General features: G+C 44.5%; 1 pseudogene; it reads left to right on the forward strand.

Moving 5' to 3' along the window:
* Positions 1-16,755, forward strand: part of LOC127202349 (elongin-B-like) — a 114,782-nt pseudogene extending 98,027 nt beyond the window's left edge.
* The last annotated feature ends 313 nt before the right edge of the window (positions 16,756-17,068 follow it).

The following is a 17,068-nucleotide window of genomic DNA, read 5'->3' on the forward strand; positions in this document are numbered from 1 at the left end:
ATTCAGAGACTTAAAAAATGGTCGTAATGCAGTCTTGTCTCTGGCTTTGAAGTTATGGTGCTGCAAGAGTCGAAAATAGAACAGACAGTCTGTTCTGAGAATCTGCTGAAATAAGCACTAGCAAGACAGCAAGCGAGCGTGCGGCAAGCTCCAGGTGTGCTTTCAGATGCTGCACGAGGTAGTGAAAGGAGTGAAGTTGCTTTTCTGAGTGCTCACCACATCAGCGCCAGAGAGAAATGCGCTGGGTTTATTATGGGTCCAGTTGTACACCCTGCAAACTCTTATGTGCTCAAGGATATGGCCTGGCTTGCAAAGGAATTGTTGATGATCTAATAAGTTAAGAGAGGTCCTTGGGGCAGCATCCTGTCCCATGTCATAGGATATTTGGAGAAATATATATACTCAGAGAAAAGCTTTGTAAAGACAGGGGCAGAAGAGGGCAGAAGCCTATGCTAAGGAGAACCAGAGAGTTAGGCACCACCAGAAGCCAGAGGACGTGCCTGGAGCGACTTCTCCCTATGGCTGTTAGAAGGAACCTATGCTGCTGGTACCCTGGCCCCAGACTTCCAGACCTGTCCATCTTGCTGGTCCATAGACTATGGTATGTTCTGTATTCTGGGAGGAGGGCGGAGCATTCTTCTTTCATCATGGATGGGACAGCGAGTTGTCTTCAGGGGAATAAATTTTTACTCTAGATTTGGATTTGCTCTGCAGCCCATCTGTGTGGGTTCAAATACTTGCTATGTCACTTACTATCTGTGATATGCTGGGATGGCACACCATCCTTTTATGCCTGTATCCCTGTTTTCAGAACGAAGATTTTTTAAAAAAGGTATCTGTTAGTGTTTTCCAACACCATTGTAATTCATTGCCGTAATTGAATGCCTTAGCAAAACAGGAATTTATTATTTTTTTACTCTTGTAGAAAAATCTGAAATCAGAGTTTGGCTGGGCCATAGTCCCTGCAAAGACTGTGGTGAAGAATCATCTATGGTTTTTCAGTTGCTGGAGGCTGCTGGGATCCCTCGGCTACTGTCCCCACCCTAATCTCTGCTTTCCCTTCTTGTGTAAACCTGTGTTAAAGTTCTCTCAGCCCGTCTATTTACAAGCCTATGATTGGACTCAGGATAACTCACTAGTCTTGGTTAAGATGCCAGCTAAAAGCCTTAATTTAACCATATCCTCACAAAGATGGCTTCCTCTTAGGGATAATGTGTAGGCTCTGTGGATTAGGAGCCATGTTTTGCATCGCATCTTTGGGTGGCTGTTATTTAGCTTTCTTCATTTCACATAATCATTATGAGAATCCGATTAGTTTGTATAAAGCTTTGAGAAAGTGACATGGTAAAGCAAAGAAGCGTCTCTGGGGAAGCATATGACAGTGGTCTTAGGGAATAACAGTGTGGCGACCCCAGGAGTTTGCGTCCAGAACCCTCTGGCAGTGCCTGGGTACATCAGAGATCATTTCTGCAAGAAGTATTTGCATGTGACTAACAATCCTGACTGACCCCAGCAGCGTGGGCACTATCAGTGTGTTACAGCTGCACAAACGTCCTACCACTAAGGCAGGCATTTCCCTTTTGGTGTACCCGGCGAATGCTTTTAAAATGAGAGGGCGATGCCCAATTCTGAGAAGTGGCCAAGCCATGTGAGATTGGTTTTCCTCCAGGGACCCACATGTACTCATTTTAAGTGGGAAACAGAATGTTCCCTGTGAGGCTCAAATTAAGGTTTATATTCATTGATCAGTGCACCCTGCCTTTCCCATGGCTCTGGACACTTCAGTAAGATGTTTAGCATTACTTCCTTGGAAAATCTGTACCATTGTATATGGGCCTCTTTTATACTTAACAAAGTCAACTCTGTTAGGAATATATTTCAATAAACACTGTAAGAAAGAAAATGATGCTAGGCAAGGTGAAAAAATTAAAACTAAAGGGGAGAACATGTAACGTTGTAGAATCCTGAAAAGACAGGCAGCATGCACTGCTGGGGTCCTGATTTATATCTAATTGTTAATCTCTGATAACATGCTCAGTTTTGATCGGGGTGAGTCCGCATTTCCTCTGAGCATTTGCAAACACCCTGGAAGTCTTACAGATCTTTTGGGAAGCTGCTAGTAACACCTTTCTCGTCCTAGGAAGTTCCTACCCTTTAGGATACTGTGAACTGACGTTCCCCAAGGGGCGCAGTGGGGAACAAAAACCACGACTGATAGTATCTGCTGTTGCTATGGAGGGTTGGGATGGGCTCCAAGCCAGAGCATACCGGGCTTTCTCTTGCCCCCATCATAACCATTTATTGGCCACCTCTTTGTTACCTTTTTGGGACATGTTGACAAATCCTATCTCTCACCAACTCGACAGTTAAGAATGTCATTAGAAAGCATCCGAGGTCAACAGCAAGATTCTCCTCAGCTGCTATAGCCCACTTACCTGATGTTTCCACCATATATCAGAAAAGTGCAATGGTTTGCCCAGTTTGCTTTGTAATTACAGAAGCTCCAGGAAAAGATTTCCAAACTGTAGTGTAGCATTTAGGCCTGCCTGAACCCATCTTCCCAGGACATAACCATTCGTGTTTGGCTCCAGGGTGAGCTATCTCTTGTTTGCTTGAGATGAGAACTTAGTAGAGACTGGATTTCTGTCTAACGCTCACAGGTCCTTCCAGCTGTGCTCTTCTTAAGCCCCCAGTAAACGCATCATGTCCTATACCTTACTTTTTCACGTGTATTGTGGTGCATATATATCACTCTTCTCGTGTGGAGATGCATGTGTTTGGATGAGTATGTGCATGCACATGTGTGTGAGGCCCAAGACCGAAGTTGGGAGTCTTGACCACTTTTCTTCCTCCTCGCTCATTGAGGCAGGGTCTCTCAATTGAATCTAGAGCTCACTGATTCAGGCACTAATTAGCCAGCTTGACTCAGGGTCCCTCATCCCCACCTCCTGACTGTTTATAGGTGGGCTGCCACAACCATCTGGCAGTTATGTCGCTTCTAGGGTTTTGACCTCTGCTCCTTACGTTTGTGTGGCGAGGAATTTTGCCTGCTACCCTCTATCCCCAGCCCCATTTGTGTTCTCTGATGTTATAAAGCAAACTCATTAGGGCCTTGAGCGAATTAAACAGCATCACAATTTTTTTCCTTCAGATTATTTATTTGCAATTTTAGAACAAAGATCATTTCTTAAGTCACATTCTTTGGGGAGAGGTAAATAAATTACCGGCCTTAATATTTTTGTATGCCTATTCATTCCCTTAAGAGGAAATTTTCAGTTGGTTGATAGTTTTGATTTTAAATCACAGCAAATTATAAACAACAAATAACGCATTTGCATCATTTTTGAGTTTACAATTTAGTGGTGTTACATTCAACTCCCCAGAGCTGTGCAATCAGCATTACTGTCCATTTCTATAATGCACTCATCTTCCAAAACTGAACCTAAATGCTTCCTGATGTAATGACTCCACATTCCTTGTTCCCTTTAGCTCTGGTGACCTCTACACTGTGTTCTGTCTCTACTCATTTGCCTATTCCATGTAGCTCATATAATAAATATTTGTGCTTTTGTGTTGGTTTTTATTTCACTTACTATTATATTTTTTCATCCATGTTGTAGCATGTTTCAGAATTTTATTCCCTTTTAAGGGTGCACCATATTTTGGCTATTTATTCCTGTTATGTACCTCTTCAGATGATGACTCCTGACTGGCAGAGGTTGTGAATAGCATGTCTTCATGCTCCCAAAAGCTAATATGGGAAAGGGGAAGAAAAGAGAAGCAGTCTCTCTTGGAGCTTTAGTGACTCAGAAGGAGTTCCAGCGTGTCCTTGACTCAGGGGCTGATGCACTTCACAGTAGACCTGACAGGTATTCCGGAAAGGCGAGGCCGCTGTTCCATCTAGGTCCCCGGCTTGCTCGTCCTCACTCCTGCCCTTGAAGGAAGACAGCTCCACAGATGGGCTTGACTGTGGGCTCGAGGAGAGGAGGCTGCATCGGACAGCACACAGGCAGGGAGCCTGAGCCTCCCTGCTTTACTGTGGTGAACAAAGTGTAAGTGCCGTGACATATTCTGAAGGTAAACTTAATTGCTTCCTTATCTGGTGTTTTGCAATACCTTCCTTTAGCCTGGATAATCAAAAGTGGCTTTCAAAGAAGATTCAATATCGAATGAAATTAAATAAAAGTTGATCCTGTCAACTTAGGGGAAAGGCAGCTTAGTAAATGTTGTGCCTTAGACTTTAAAAACAACCTAGAAAGTTTCTACAAATAGGGCAACAGCCAAGCTGTGGTGCCATCTGACAGCAGGAGATATTCTCTGTGTCCTATGATTGATTGACTTTGAGTCTTTTCCTGAATTTATCCTAAATTTAACTGTAATTACATAGTTTCATTAGAGAGAGAGAGAGAGAGAGAGAGAGAGAGAGAGAGAGAGAGACAGAGAGAGAGAGAGAGGGAGAGAGAGAGGCAGAGGGAGAGGCAGAGGGAGGGGGAGGGGGAGGGGGAGAGAAAGAAAGAGGGAGAGGGAGAGAAAGAGGGAGAAGGAGAGGGAGAGGGAGAGGGAGGGGGAGAGGGAGGGGGAGAAAAGAGGGAGAGGGAGAGAAAGAGGGAGAGGGAGAGAGAGGGAGAGGGAGGAGGAGAGAAAGAGGCAGAGGGAAAGTGAGAGGGAGAGGGAGAAGGAGAGGAGAGAGAGGGAGAGGGAGGAGGAGAGAAAGAGGAAGAGGCAGAGGGAGAGTGAGAGGGAGAAGGAGAGAGAGAGAGGGAGGTGGAGGGGAGAGGGAGAGGCAGAGGGAGAGGGAGAGAGAGGGAGAGGGAGGAGGAGAGAAAGAGGGAGAGGCAGAGGGAGAGTGAGAGGGAGAGGGAGAGGGAGGGAGAGGGAGAGGGAGGAGGAGAGAAAGAGGGAGAGGGAGAGAGAGGGGAGAGAAAGAAAGAGGGAGAGAGAGGGAGAGGAAGGGGGAGAGAGAGGGAGAGGGAGGTGGAGGGGACAGGGAGAGGCAGAGGGAGAGGGAGGGAGAGGGAGAGGGAGGTGGAGGGGACAGGGAGAGGCAGAGGGAGGGAGAGGGAGAGGGAGGAGGAGAGAAAGAGGGAGAGGGAGAGAGAGGGGAGAGAAAGAAAGAGGGAGAGAGAGGCAGAGGAAGGGGGAGAGAGAGGGGGAGAGAAAGAGAGAGAGGGAGAGGGAAGGGGAGAGAAAGGGGGAGAGAGAAGGGAAGAGGGAGGGGGAGGGGGAGAGGGAGAGGATCCTGTGCAGAGGTTTAGAATGCATGTAGATGTACAGATAACTGACAGTAGGTGGAGGCTGAATATGCAGAGGCCACAGCTCCCTGTCAGAGAAGCTCTGATGGGTGGGGAAGATAGAAGGATGACTTTTCTCTAGGTAGTCAGAACCAGGTTGAATTCTCAAAGCTTATGATCTGTTTTAATATTTTATTTAGTTTATCATGTGTTTTTGCCCTGCCAGTGCTGGGCCCAGGGTCTGTGGCTCTTAGGCAGGATCTCCACCATGAAGCTACAAGCCCAACCTTCACTCTCCACTTTGGTAGATGAGTGACTCTAGACAAATTGTGTGCTGAGGTTGGCTTTCTTCTTGTGAGGCTAGACAGAAGAATATATATCCATGTAGAATTAATGTATTAGTGCCCTACAATAGATTTCAAAGGGATGCTAACAATCATATTTTTTTTTTGTTTCTGATGTGACTGTTTTTCACAATAATAAAACAAAATAAGAAAAACAAACAAACAAAAAAACAAACAAAACCCCAGCAAATGCAGAGGGCGTGTCTGACCTTAGGTTAGCAGGGCTATAGAGCTTTCTGAGTAGCATAGCTTCTTCGAGAAGGTTCAGGGCAACAGGGTTGCCATAGTTAGCTAATGAAAATATAGGGCACAGAGTTAACTATCAATTTACATTAAACAAGGGCTACTTTTTAGTATAAGTATATCCTTTTATGTAAGTATATCCTGTATTTAATTTTGTGAATTAAATACAGAACTGTTCATTTTAACTGGACTATTCAAATTTGACCAGGCTTCACAATCTTAGCTTGCAGTGAAACACATAGGACACCATAGCAAAAAAATCTGATTTAGGTTCAGTTCTGTGGCTTTGCTTATTTTGAGAGAGGGTCTCACGGCCCATGCTGAGCTCATACTAAGTCTTCTTTCTAAAGTGTGTGAGCCCTTTACGTTCTCTCGTCAAGTAGTAGCAGCGAAGGCATGATGGGGCTGGTGATGAGCTGGGGCTTGTCCCCTCAGCTGTGCCGATAGAGACAGCAGCTCTTCTGCGTAGGCGTGTCCTAGTACCGAGTGGAGTTTGCTCATGCTCATTGCTGATCTGAAATTGACATTTAAGTGGGTTGGATACTCCTGTCAACTGCCACACGCACAGATTTTCTTGTTTTGTCCAAACTGGTAGGTGGAGGCAGCAGAGAGACTCTGTGTTGCTGATTGAGCGAAGGGACGGTGGTCCCCAGGCATGCCTTCTTCATCTCCAGAACCGTTGCTTAGCAAACTAAGGGTAGGAGTGGAATTAAGTTCAGTAACCAGCTGGCCTTAAAGAGATCATTCTAGATCTTCTGCACGGGATCAAGGTCAACATGGAGTCCTTGAGCAAATTAGACCCGGACACAACACTGCAAGAATGCCCACTTGCTGGAGCTGGCTTTGGAGATGGATGGAGAAGGGCCCGGAATCAAGGTCGTGAGAGTTTCAGGAAGCTGGGATGGACAAGGAAGCAGGCTCTCCTGCAGCCCCTCTAGGGAAGAAGGTGTGCTGCCAGCATCCTCAGTGTAGCCAGGCGATTCTCACCTCGTTGTCTGACCCTCGGAACCTTGGGGTGATGTGTGTTGCCGTAGCTAGAGTTGGAAGTCATTTGCTGCATCAAGAGATGAACACAGGAGCCAAAGTGAAAAGAGAATGGAAGGGTAATGCAGTGGCTCCAAGGGTGGCTGTAGTTGGGGTGGCTGTGTGGAGATAAGCCTTAACCCTCGTTCAGAGACTCATCTGGATGTGGAGGGGTGACTGATGGCTCGTATCCTGCCCACCCAGGACTCCGGGACACAAGAGAGTGTGTGAGCTGGGCCTCTAGTGCAGCGCCTTCTTTTCCTCACATAAGACATTTGCGACCATAAGTGGTTATATAGTTTATGGGGCTCAGAGAGTCCATCATGGAAAACATATGTATTCAGGAGGTCGAGCGTAGGGTCACATGCTTCCTAAGCAAATGCTCTACACTCATTCACAGGTTATTTTTTAACCCTCCAGTGCCAAGTGACTTGCCTCAGAGTCAGGTGTCTTTCCACAGGTTCTCCTCACTTTTAGTTGGACCCACAGCTGCTCAGCCTCAAAACCTGCTGGTCCAGAGCCACATGCTCAGGGCGGTGACTATGGGAGGACATGGAGGGCGTGGGGGCAAGCCTCAGTCTTGCCTCTGACATGGCAGTTTGTGTGCTTGAGAGTAGCTTGGGCAATCTCCCATGGATTTCTGTCTGTAAAGTGTGCACGTATGTATACATGTGTGTGTGCGTGCGTGCGTGTGAATAAGATTCAGTCAGAAAATGCTTACAAAGTCTTTAGTTCAGGTCTGAGATTCAGTGTTCCATGAAAGGCGGGCCGTCAAAATTTCAAGGCCTTCCTCTGCAAGGCCTCTGCTTCTGTGTTTACCTGCGTTAAATATCCACGGTCTTCTTATGTTCACCTCGGTGGCCACATTTATCTCTCAGGGCTGCCCGTTATTTACTTGAATGTCTCCCTTTGCTACCGTAGCACCCTGGAGTCAGTAATCATGGCTTTTTTTTTTTTTTTTGTGCTTGTGTTTCCTGGTATACCCTGCCTAAAACTGTGACTACAAGTAAACAAAGTCCAAAAGATAGAAAGGGGTACTAGCGAGGCGGCTCAGGGGCTAAGAGCAGTTAACTTGTCTTGCAGAAGTCCTCTGTTCCGTTCCCACTTGTCACAGTCACAGGGGCCTCTAACTCCAGATCTAGGCATCCGACGCCCTCTTTAAGCCTCAGCAAGCACCTGTGCCCATGTGCACAGATTCCTTCATAATTGAAGATGGAAAAAAATTAAAAGAAAGAAAAGAAAAAATAGCTAACATATTGTGTGCACCATATGGCCCTGATTAGTGCATACACACACACACACACACACACACACACACACACACACACACACACACACACACACTATTGCATATCTAAGATATAGGAAGTAACACCTCAATTTAAAATGTGAAATAAACAGCTCTCAGCTTTTCAGAATTTTAGTTTATTTTTTTCTGTTTGGATTTTTTAGTTGGTTTTCAGCTGGCAAACTGTTTTCTCCTTTGGACAGATCATGCTTCAGCTGCAGAATTTTTAGGGAGAAATGTCAGGGTAAGGTGGGGAGACTGCAGAAACTGGAGCAGCAAATACAAAGGGTCCAGGGCCCATACCAGACTTTTCTTGGTTTTCCCATCACTTCAGAACTATCTGATGAGTAAATGAACAAATGGATAACTTATACACTGCACAGAAGCAAACCTAAACCAAACAACTGAGCGAAAGAATGCAAATAATGGGCCCAGGGTTCTTAAGCCTCAGGAAATAGCTCAGGTTTGAGGAAGACCTCATTTGAAAATAGAGATCCAGTGGAGAAACTACCTGGTGTTTATTGTTTAAGTTCTGATTAGTCTTTCAAGCTCAGCTAACAGATAGAAACTGACAACTCCTTAGCTACTGATTTTGAGGACTTTGCTTTCAAGGTAGGGAAATATGACCCTAGGTGGGAACCGGAAGGAACCATGCTTACTCCAATTTCTGTACTTTCTCAAAAAAATCTTTTGCAGGATCAACAGCTTTACATGATAGCTATGAAAACCTGAAATTTGTTTTCTTGCTTCTATTTTTGTTCTAGCCAAGATTAGACAATTATGGTGCAAACATTCCTATAAATACATGACACCTGTAGGTGTAGCTGACAGCTTCCACTATAGCCTGGAAAGTATTATTACTTCCGAATCCCCTATCAGACATGGACCACAGTCATTTAAGTAGGATATAGGAACATCTACTGTAGCTTAATGTAGGATGTTTAAAACACACACACACACACACACACACACACACACACACACACACACACACACACACAACTCTGGGACTTGAAACATTTACTGACTCTGTTATCTACAGAGAATGACATTTTTACAGTTTCAAATGTGGAGGGAAAAAGTCTAGAAAGAGATGTGGTACCTTCCAAGAATCCTGTCTTAGTTATGGTTTCTATTGCTGTGACACCAAGAACACTGCATTTCTTACAAAGGAAAACATTTAATTGGGGCTGCCTAACAGTTTCAGAGGTTTAGTCCATTATTAACATGGTGGAAAACATGGCGGTGTGCATGCAGACATGGCGTTGAGAGCTCTGCATCTGGATCAGCAGGAAGAGGGAGACACTGAGCCTGGCTCCAGCATCTGAAACAACAAAGCCCACCCCAGTGACACACTTCCTCCTAATAGTGCCCCCCCCAGCACAGCCAGTGAGAGTCATTTTCATTCAAGCCACCACAGGTATAAACCAACTGATGGTAGCTAGCTAGGCTCCCTTGAGTTTTCCTGTGACTAATTTCTCATACACAAGGGGGAATTCTACTTTGTTTTCAAAGCAGGAGGAATGGGCTTGGTTTCAGATGGGAAACCACCTTCCCTGGGCATTTTTGAGGTTCCAGTTAGAAGAATTCAATTGAGGCAGTGTATAGAGCTGTGGTCAAGCACTCATTATTTATAAGGCAAGACCCCAGGGGAAAGTAATGCTGAGAAAGTCAACTATGAGGTGACTAGTCTATCACAGAACACAGGGCAAAGGACAAGAGCAGAGTTATCTTGAAAAGAAGAATAAATGGTTAATTGCCTTGAGAGAAGACATGCGTGTCTGCATGTGTGTGCGTGCATGCGTACGTGTGTGTGTGTGTGTGTGTGTGTGTGTGTGTGTGTGTGTCTGTACCTGCCATAGCTAGAGTGTAAAAGACAGAAGGCAGTTTTCAGATGTTGGTTCACAGGGATTGAACTTAGACCTTCATGCTTGGCAGTAAGCACATTTGCCCACTGCATCGTTTCTCTGGCTCCCGGTTCTGTGTTTCTAAAATAACGTAAACAGCGAAAACCTGCATACATACCACCAAAACCAACATACTCATAAATAACAAAACACTAACATACAGAATATTAATCATTGCTAAATGTAATTTCTCTATTTGGGGAAAGGTCATCTACTATTTTTTTCAGATAAAAGATTTAAGATCACAGCTGGCACTCCAGGTTGAGGCAGGATCCTTGAACACTCCCAGGAACCTGTTTCCTAGAATATGATAAATACAAACACGAAGACAGGAAATGGTCCACAGAAAGCTTCAATGTTCTACCTAAACATCTGTTGCTTGCGTTGAACACACATTTTGAAATCCACACTAAAATAAAAATCTTGTTAGTCTACCTTGGTGGGGATGAAAAATACTGTTGATATTGTCTGCCACAGTGAAAATGGAAAAGCGCAAGTTTAGCCACAGCTCTCAGCTTTAAAATGAGAAGATTTTAAAGTCAAGAAAGAACATCCAGGAAGCCTGAGCAAGACTGTGAACAGAGAGTTAAACTGCTCAGAAACACAGCAATGGAGGTGTTTCCCTAATACCAGTAAATAACTAATTTTAAGTTCAAAAAGAATTAGTTACCTAATGCTTTCAAAATATTTCCCGGATGCATTCCACTAGGTCTCCATCACAGCGTCAGAGACTCTTGCTCTGGGTTGAGTTTTTGCACTGTCAGTTATCCACAGCGACAGCAACTTGCTCATGACAGAGGATGTGGGTGTGCAAATGGGCCCTGTCAAAGCTCTCGTGCCAATTCAAACATAATGAATCAATAGTGACCTATAATGTGTAGGTAGCTTTACTGTGGAAGGTGAGTGGATGCTTAGATGTATTGACTAGATTAGTTCTGTTTATGGAGCAAAGCCAAAGTGTAACCATAATGACACCGCTAAAAGGTCATTATTGTTAGTTACTTTATAAGCCAGCACACGGCAGATAGTAGGCTAGCACATGGCAGATAGTAGGCTAGCACATGGCAGATAGTAGGCTAGCACATGGCAGATAGTAGGCTAGCACATGATGGCTAGCACATGCAGTAGTAGGCTAGCATATGGCAGATAGTAGGCTAGCACATGGCAGATAGTAGGCTAGCACATGGCAGATAGTAGGCTAGCACATGGCAGATAGTAGGCTAGCATATGGCAGATAGTAGGCTAGCACATGGCAGATAGTAGGCTAGCACATGGCAGATGATAGTAGGCTAGCACATGGCAGATAGTAGGCTAGCACATGGCAGATAGTAGGCTAGCACATGGCAGATAGTAGGCTAGCATATGGCAGATAGTAGGCTAGCACATAGTGGGCTAGCACATGACACATAGTAGGCTAGCACATGGCAGATAGTAGGCTAGCACATAGTGGGCTAGCACATGACACATAGTAGGCTAGCACAAGGCAGATAACAGGCTGCCAGGACCCAAGGAGTGCTATACCCATGTTAAGGTGTAGAGTTAAAGTTCAGAGAGATTGAATAATAGTTATTATTGTGGAGATGGGGGTTGAACCCAGAGCTTCTTGAGGGCCAGGCAAGCACTCCGCCGCTGAGCTTCACGTCTGGCACTAAGTAATTCTCTTGATGTGTTCGGTTAATCTTCACTGTCAGTTTTGACCTGACCAAATCTGGAATGTACCTGTGTCTGTGCCTGTAGGGGATTCCAGAGCTGTTTAAAAGCGGAAGAAACCCTTACCCCACATTTGGACTTGATCCCTAACTTGTGAGTGAAAAGGAGAGAACTCATCTGTGTTTCCTGGCTGCTGGGACAATGTGACCAGTTAATCTTTTTTTTTTTTTTTTTTTTTTTTTTAGGATTTATTTATTTATTATGTATACAGTGTTCTGCCTGCACGCCAAAGCTAGAAGAGGACACCAGATCTCATTGTAGATGGCTGTGAGCCACTTTGTGGTTGCTGGGAATTGAACTCGGAACCTTTGGAAGAGTAGCCAGTGCTCTTAACCTCTGAGCCATCTCTCCAGCCCATGACCAGTTACTCTTGCTGCCATGCCTTCTCCATCACAATGCCCTCTGTTCCCCAATGATAAACCACACCCCCTTTTTGTCACTTCCATGAGGGAAAGCAAGGAATACAAGGTCACATAACCTTCTAGTGGTACAAGAGGTCAGTTTTCAAACGCAGATGCGTTTCGTTTTGTGGGCGTTCCCTAAGGGAAGCTGACGGTGCAAATATAACTGATATTTATCTATAGTCTCTTCTCACCAGTCGTCATACATAACTATGAGTTTATTGCTGCTGCCAAGCCGTATCTAACAGGACTAGTGTGAATCTTAACAAATCCCTTTTCTCAGATGCACGGTCTCACTTGCCTGCTGCCACTGATCAGTTAGCTTCCTTATAGAGATAAGTCCTTGACATTACGCAGTCCTTGTCGGCAGCGCCTCGCCGTTTCTCACCACCAGCACCCCTGTGATTTATGCCATGGTCCCTGGCCTCAATGAGGTCATGTGCTTTCATTTCACAGGTTTTTGTTTTTTGTTTTGTTTTGTTTTGTTTTTTGGTCACTGTTGAAATCTGTGCTGTTGTCTGATTAATGGGTAATTTATTTTTTAGAAAACAATGTCCTGAAGAGAGACAGAGATTTGTACCTGCAATTTCATGGTCAGAGGGCAGATGGAACACCAGAAGCAAACACGTAAGTAGGCCACCAATCAATCAATCAAGCAAACAACAACTCTCAATTCTTTGAACATAAGCTCTGAAACATATTCTAAATTTAATCCTCAAGTTTCCTTCAAAACACCATCCATCTCCCATATTTTGTTGATATATTTCTTACAAGCAGCCTCTGCTCACTCCCTTGTGCCTTTCTGTACTCTGCATTTGGTCACGTCTTCCATTATTCCTCATTAATCGTCCTGAGTTTTGGAACTGTGGACCAATTAAGTTGTCAACTTGACTTGAGAAACACCAAGGATATAAATGTGGCATTCACCGTGTCCATGAGGAAGTTTCCAGAAAGGGTGAATGGAAGGGTAAGACCTGTTCTGTATGTGGGTGACACCATCTCATTGACTGGGGTCCAAGCCTGAGCACAAATGGGAAACAGAGGAGGTGAGCAGAGGCCAGGACGCCTCCTTCTGCTCTTAGGCCCACCCAGATGGGAGGACCGTCAGCTACATGTTCTCACCGCTACCAGCTTTTCCCTGTCCTCCCTGCTGACCTTCCCTGTCGCCTCTTAAGTCATGAGCCTTTCTTCATTTAAATTGATTACATCAGGTATTTTGTAATATAGATGAAAAGTTAACTAATATAGGGATACAAAGCTAAACGAAAAGTGGCCTCTGATCCCCAGGAGCATTTGGCTTCTTGTTGTACAAGCATGCCATTTATATTATGACCACAGGACATCATAATGGCAATGAAGAATGAAAGTGAAAATAAGACCAGCTGTTACAGCAGGGACACTGTGTGGAATACCGCTCCCAAACTCAGTGGCTTCAAGCAATAAGCCTTTGCTCCTAGTCATTACATTACACTGTGTTGAACAGTCAATTAGTCTGTCAGGGAGAATAATGTACTATAGACTAGGTTGCTTTGAGCAAAACAACAAACTGTGCTTTCTCATGGTTGTGGGGGCTAGAAGTCTCAAATGAGCTGTGGTGTTCTTGGACGGCGTCTTTCCATGCAAGTGGCTGTCCTCGTCCTGTCTTCACAGGGTCTTTCCCTCATGTATAGACAGGTCTACATTACAATCTCTTCTTAGGCCACCAGTCATAGTGCATTACAGTCCATCTATATGAGCCTAATTACCTCTTTCAAGGTCATAACTTCAACTACTGTCATATAGACCAATCATGAGGACCTTAGGGCCTAGGGGTTAGCACTTAAAGTTCTGACATTTTTCGGGGAGAGCATACTTCAGTCCACATCAGAAGGGGCTTTAGTTAAGCTGGGCTCTGGTCATCTTGGCAGGTCTCGTTTATCACAAGCTGCTGGGTGCTGAGGTGTCTTATTTTCGTAGCAAATATTGGAAGTTTCCGGGAAGGTGGGCAGAAACAGAATGCTGTTAAAAGCTTTGCCCCAGAACTTTTGTACTCATATCCAAATTCCCAAACAATTTTAAAGATCAAAGCCAACTTTAATAGGCCAAGGAGTAAGCTTTGGCTATAGTGGGAGGACATAGAGAGTCACAGACAAGCCACATAGACACAGGGAGGGTAGGACATAGTAGGATCAAGTGTTCTCACACTCAAGTGGAACACACTGATTCAAGATGGAGTTTTTCACACTTGAAATGACCTGCATGTTTATTTTTGCTTCTGAAAACTTAGAATTGGGTCATTTCAATCAAATTCTAAAATGTATGGCCAGTGTGCACTTTGGTCTGAGTTTATTTGTACGCCCCTGAATTTGACTTACTGAAAATTGTCACCAATGAACAGTATTGGGGACTGCTTTAAGGGTGGTTAAGTCATGAGGGAAAGCCACTCACGAGTGGTCATGAAAAAGCCCAAAAGAAGCTTTATTAAGCCTTTTATTACCATCTGAGGAAACAGCAAGAAGGTACCAGCTATGAGGCAAAGATTTACCCTTTATCAGAGACTGACTATGTGGGCACTTCAACCTTGGGCTTCCTGTCCTCCAGAATTATAGGCAACAAATCAACATCATTTGTAACTTGCCTAGTTGAAGACATTTTCTTGCTGTAATCCAAATAGATTAAGGCCATATGCTTGTAAAATAGCGTGAGAAAATTATTTACTATAATAACTGCACCAGCAGTCAAAGTGATTAAAATAAAAGGAATCTCGATTTAATGTCCAGTTGATCCCCAGTATCAGCAGAAGGGGCTCAGTGCAACACAGCTTCCCGCCTACAGAGCCTCCCAGAAGGTTCTGTCTGGAGCGTGAGCCGAGGAAGACCCACCAGCCACTGCTGTATTGTTGGGGAGATCATTTCAAAGCATATGCCTCCCAATAAGGGGTCAGTATATTTAGAAAAAAATATGATTTGGTAAATAGCACAGTATTAGTCATTTAAATGACTTGGTAGGCAACTGACATGGAGGGGGCCCTGTGCAGAGAGGAAGCGCCCTCAGCACGTTTGCTGACTGAGGAAATTGGACCCACGCCCCTCCGGTTACTTGGTCTGCTGCCCTTTTCTCAGGTGGCCTGGCTCCACCAGAGATGAGCAGGAAAGGGTCCCTATGTGGGAGATGAGTATCTGTTGGATTTGCTCTCAGATAAGAAAGCGAAGAAAAACAGACTGGACCTCCTTAGGGAACAGAAAGAAATTTATGGGGACAAAATAATTACAGCAACTGAAGGAGAGGGAAATTTTTTTTTTAAAAAGGAAGAAAGCAGAAAATGAGCAGAAAACCAGATGAAAACATACTCAGTTGTATTTTCTGCCTCCTGCAGACAATAACTATATTCTCCAAGGCCCATGAATTTTATGAGACTTTGCCATTTTTATATTTCCCCTTCTCTTTATGTGATGACTAGCTATAGGATGGCCATCTTTTGACTGGACTCTGGTAGGCAGTCGTAGGCTATGCATTCACTTGGATGTGCCGTGGTATTTAGGCAGACCGGAAGCCAAAAGTCATCCATGATAGTTCAAATATGATAAACCCGGAGGCTAAGTAGCACATAGCATGTAGCTAGCTACTTACCATGAAAGACCTTGGTCATAGACCTAGGGGAGGGGAATAGGGTGAAAGCGGGAGGGAGGGAGGAACGAGAGGATACAGGTGATGGGATAACAATTGAGTTGTAATCTGAATAATTAAAAAAATAAAATAAAAAAGAAAGAGCCAGAAATGGAGTCCTAATGGAGGGTAGTCTTGAGTCATTGCATAAGCTATTGCAATGTACATACATGCAGCCTCTGACCTTGAACTTGCCATGTGGCTGAGAATGACTTTGTACTCTCTGACCTGTTCTCCTGTGCTGAGGATTGAACCCAGAGCTTCATGCACACTAGGGAAGTGTTCTACTCATGGGGCCACATTGTAAGCCCCTTTACAATAATTTAATAGGCTCATAGTATTAAATGAGAAATTACAGGTTTTTTTCTCTTTGGATTTTTGGTACTTTGTTTTTAGACATAATTGTGTTGTGTGACCCAGCAATGAAATGAATCAGAGCTAAATTTCAGGTTAAGATTGAAAAGGATAATATAAGCAGGTTTCTTGACAGCTTCCTGGGTAGTCTGTCTTGCTTAAAATCAACATAGAAAGTGAACAGACAAAACCAGAAGTGTGTACTCAGCAAAGGGGTGGGCACCAGGGCGGGGCCTCAGGCTAACAATGATAGTTCCGCCACCCTTAGGACCTGTTTCTAAAGATCAGATGCCGCAAGACCGCCATTTTCACAGATGCCAGAGTGGAGCGCCGTTTTCAAGCTGAAGCATATCCTCAAGTGGCGGCTGGACCAGTAGCAGCTGTACAAGGACAACCAGCTTCCTGATGACAGAAAAACTCTGCGTGAGTGTGGCTTCACTAGCCAGACAGCATGGCCACAGGCCCCAGCCACTGTGAGCCTGGCCTTCCAAACAGATGACGCCTCTGAAACTCCGTGCACAGAGCCCTTCTCCTGCCCCTCCAGAGCTTCCAGATACGATGAAGCCACAGGATCCTGGAGGCAGTGCCGATGAACAGGATGTGCAGTAGGGGCCCCAGGCCCATGGCCTTGAGACTCATGCCCCAGAGAAAAAGATTTGGTGTCAAAAAAAAAAAAAAAAAAAAAAAGCGTGTACCTGCTCTCCCATCAAACTCAACGAGAGCAATTTACTCTCTGCAAAAGCAAACCAACCAGTGATTTTAAAACCTTATGTTCTGGGTTGAAACTGTGCCTCAACTGGTAGAGTACTTGCCTAGCATGCTTGTGGTTCTAGGTTCAATCTCCAACACTTCATAAAAAGCCAAATATGATAGCATATCATTGAAATCCCAGAACTTGGCCAATAAGGTCAGGAGATCAGGA

The sequence above is a fragment of the Acomys russatus genome, chromosome 18 (assembly GCF_903995435.1).
Source record: "Acomys russatus chromosome 18, mAcoRus1.1, whole genome shotgun sequence".
Taxonomy (NCBI): Eukaryota; Metazoa; Chordata; class Mammalia; order Rodentia; family Muridae; genus Acomys; species Acomys russatus.